Source organism: Bombus vancouverensis, unplaced genomic scaffold, assembly GCF_051014615.1.
Source record: "Bombus vancouverensis nearcticus unplaced genomic scaffold, iyBomVanc1_principal scaffold0027, whole genome shotgun sequence".
Lineage (NCBI taxonomy): Eukaryota > Metazoa > Arthropoda > Insecta > Hymenoptera > Apidae > Bombus > Bombus vancouverensis.
Genome location: NW_027468918.1, coordinates 771,246 through 775,763, shown reverse-complemented (window position 1 = coordinate 775,763; position 4,518 = coordinate 771,246). Strand labels below are relative to the sequence as shown.

General features: G+C 28.9%; 1 long non-coding RNA gene across 1 annotated transcript; it reads left to right on the top strand.

Moving 5' to 3' along the window:
* The first annotated feature begins 471 nt into the window (after positions 1 to 471).
* On the top strand, positions 472 to 3,128 carry LOC143304227 (uncharacterized). Its single transcript, XR_013060928.1, has 3 exons — positions 472 to 1,108; positions 1,192 to 1,288; positions 1,451 to 3,128. It is a non-coding gene; the product is annotated as an uncharacterized LOC143304227 (long non-coding RNA).
* The last annotated feature ends 1,390 nt before the right edge of the window (positions 3,129 to 4,518 follow it).

Below are 4,518 nucleotides of genomic sequence, written 5' to 3'. Positions count from 1 at the left end.
TACAGAAATTGAGTGATTATGTCAAAAAATGATGTATGTCTTTTTTGACAATTGCTTAAAATAAATTCTACACCGACAGAGCGGGTAACTTTTTACTCACCCTCGTAAGACACTTAAATTTTCAATCTATTATGATGAATAAAAGAGCTTATACTATTAAATCTAATTGTATTTTGTTGCATGAGAGTACACGTGTATGTGATGTACATTACCTTTATATCCCCTTGAACGCTTCAATATTGCGCATATATACTATATTTTGTGCAGCTTCTATAAAATTTTGTATGTTTGTTTAGGCTGTTAATCGAGAGGCTGGAGTACAAAGAAGTGGCACAATGATGTGGGCTGATGACATTTATAATTATCAAGGAATTACCCCTACATTCGCTCAGGTATATATCGTTGACTATAATGTATTTAACATATATGATTGTTAGAATATTAATAATTAATTTTTAATTCTATCAGAATTTTAATGAAACTGTCCCTTGGGAAGGAAGAACTGATACCTTGATATCACGGTTTGTACATCCTATATATACGACAAATTTTAGAACATTATATAACGAAGAACCAGATCGTCGTGGCCATGTGATGTGAATAAAAGGACTTGAATTTGATGATATTTTTATAATGTTAGATAACATAACTAAGTATCTTCACAGTAAGATAGGATGACATGGTTTACATGATCTTAATGTTGTTCACTTGAGTGATGATATTATAAGGAAAAGTGTAATATCACAGGTAGGATGATTCATAATTTAGAACTACTAACTCATGTATGTATTAAAAATTAAAGAAATATATTAAATTTTATAGGATATTTATGTTTAGTAACCAGTAATTCAGAGATTGGTATTCATTACTATATATTGGTATTCGTTACTATAACGAGGCTGTAGAAACGCACCCTTCCTTCTTTGCAAATGGTCCTGTATTTATGTCTAAGCCGAAACTGGAACCTCTGAATAATTTAGATTTATTCTTGTCATTTTCTAAAATACTTATCTACAGTATACCATAAGGAATGATACCGTATCACACCTAATCAAGTGCCTTAAGAAACATCAACAGGATATCACAGTAATCCCTTATCGACTGATATGTAAGTAAAAGTTATGTGTCATTGTTATACACAGTTATGTGTTAGTGTTATACACAGTTATTTATCATTTTCTATTAATTCAGTTGTAGCCACTACAATATCTATGACACCGGTAGTAATTATAAGATCAATAATGATGTTCTATAAGAGGAAATGATGATTAGGAACAAAAACTTACAGGTAAGTCAAAGTATATGTTATTTGCCATTTGAAAAGAAAGTTACTAACTTAGAATTTTTTGATAAATAACAATTGTGCAAAATATATTGGATTTCAAATTTGTCAAAAATTGAAATTTAAGAAGCATTGTAATAATATAACATTAATATTTTGATTTTTCAGGAGATATCATGCGGTGGATGGATAATATGTAAAAAATATTAAGCAGTATATGAATTTTCATATTGCGTAGAGATAACAAAATGAATTTTAAAAAATGTCGACATGGTAATAAGAAATAGCATCATGACAAAGAATATATAAACACAGTTTCATTTTTTATAAATAAAAATTTGTTGTTCCAGATTTTGAAATATAGTGAAACGTTTAATTAGTATCTTAATATCTTTAAATAATTATTATTTTAGAATCAATTGTAATTGTATCATACGTACTTTTGAATTCGTGCAAGAACATATGTAATTTTGAAGTAGTTATTATTAGGAAATTGTTAGACGCGAACAGTATGCGAAAAGTTAGTATGCAGTGTAATAATTATCAATCAAAACACAAGAATTAAATTCTTGAGGAAAAAATTTCCGGAATTTCTTATTTACATGATTATAAAGAAATCCATAATAAAAAGGAGCTGCTTTCTAATACTTCTCTTCCTTGTAATGCCTACGTTAATAATAACGAGGTTCGACTTTTTGTTTTTAGAGGGATACTGGAAAATTTGAAAGTACAGTACCATTGGGAAGAAAATCACGATATTGAAAACGATATTTGCAAGTAAATTTCCAAAAAATCTGTTTTCAAATTTTCGCTTTCTATTTCACATTAAAAGAAAGGGCTGCCTTCTTTCTCTGCAAGACAAAACAAACATTCTGAATCTCGTATCAATGAATGATGTCAATAAGTTATTTTTCTTTTCAGATTGAACAATATTCCAGATTTATTCATAATTTCATACTACGCGAAGAATAGACTTTCATAGGTATATAAAGGAAATATTAAGTATAGGGAAACTCTTTTTCGTTGTAGGTGACATATGCTTCACGGTTGAACACATGTATTTTTGAACACATATAAATGAAAAAGTACTCTTATGGAGAAAAAGAATTGATACCTTCGATTGACATTAGATAATGTATATAAACTTATGAACAATCACTATCAGTTTGTATTTTAGGTGCACACGCAGATTTGTTGGAGTTCTTATAAAATGTACATCCTGTACGAACGTTTTATTCTTCCAAATTTTACGATACTATGTCTCATATAATAACTATATGGATTAAACGTAATATAAATGATCCGAAAATAGACTCGAACGACATTAATTGTCTTTCTATTTATATCAATATCGAAAATACAAGTAAAGCTGGAACAATAGTATGCAAGAATGGACTATTTATTATTTTAAACCAAATCATAGCATATTCAGAATGCACAGTATTATCATGAAATGTAAATGAATCAGTTGTAAACGAACGATTTTACTGTAAAATCGTTGCCTCCTTTTTTTCATCTGAAATATAGCAGCAATGAGTACATTCTTTTAATATATAATAAAACGAGATATCTTTATAAAGTTACATATGTCATCACTGGTAACTGTTATCTCGTATGACACCAAATATACCGTTAGTATGGAATGATATTTTTATGAAGATATACTTTAATGATAGATTTTATGAATGAAACGTTATATAAGAAAAATTATCTCTTGTTATTCTATGATGTGTAGTAGCTAATGAAGATTAATTTTACAAAGTATTGGAGCAAAAGAGAATTAAAAAATTAAAAAGATCTAAATAAGATTGTTCGTGTGGCTTAATTATCTCAATTCTGGTACACCACTTGTTACATTCTAACTAATTAGCGCTAAACAATAACTTGCAAATATTAAAGATATTAACACCTTAATATTAACACCTAAAGGTTTTCAGGAAATTTTATAATATTTGATTATTGTATATCTAGTCATTGATTGATAAAATTTCTTGTATAAGCATAGATCGAGGTTGACGTCATACGCAGATTGCATATCATTGACAGGTATCGTTTTAATTTATTTTATGGCTAGAATCATTTGAATATTATACGAATAATTATTTCCATTCGAACGATTAATAAATCACGTACCTATAAAAGATATATTATGAAAAAGACGTGACGAAACAAAAAAATATTGGAAATTCCGTTGTCATTAGATCAATTATTTTTGCAATGATTTTTATTTCCATGTAATTACATATGAAATGGGTAATTCATTAACATCTCCTCGAATCGAATATAATTCGTTACACTTCACAACGATTCAAATAATGGACGGGAAATATATAATAAGTTTCCTGTCCTTGCGTTAAAATAGTACTGTACAAATCAGATGATACAGGAAATACCCAAAAAACCCAATTACATCCACATTGCATGACAGCACACTTGCAATGGATTTTTGTGATTTCAATGTCACAGACAATGACACAACTAATCAGAACACGTTCGAGGCTATAGACATTGAAATTACCGCGTGTTTAATACGTTTAAAGCATAAATCTAAATTTCACGCGATTATTTCTTTGTACATTGTGAAACTCTTAAATTATCTTAATCGAATAAATAATCCTAATGTAATAAAACATCTTGAAATAGACCTAGATATCTGAAACAGAAACTCGAAGGATAAGAAATCCTAAAAGGTACTAATCCTAAAATAACAAACTCCTAAATAATAAACAAGTGATAAAACCTGTTATAAATAATAAACCTTACCTGGAATAATCAAATCCTAACTAATCGAAAATAAAATAAGGCAAGCAATTCTTAATCTTTCAAGTAATTTTTCCGAAAACACAGAAAGATAGAGAAATTAAAAAGACGCAGCACAAATTGCAGCACAATGAAAGTTTCAGAGCGATGAATACGATCGTATTAAACTAAATAATTTTCAAAAGTGAAATTACACTGAAACGTATATCGATGATATTTGTCATTTCTACGATCTGTTTCGCTTGATCGTGCTTCTTTTCTGATGTAAATTCAATTTATAATACGAACTAAGTTTCCTTTATTATTATTAGTCCTGTGTCTTTTTAATTCGTCACTTCTTTTATTTCAGAACAATGACGGGCTCCAAGATGCTGTTCGGATGTTTGGCGTTAATTGCTTTTCTGCATCCATTAGTTCACGTTTGTACTTCGAGTAGTACAGCTCAAGGTTTGTACTTCGAGTTGTCTTTTTCCATG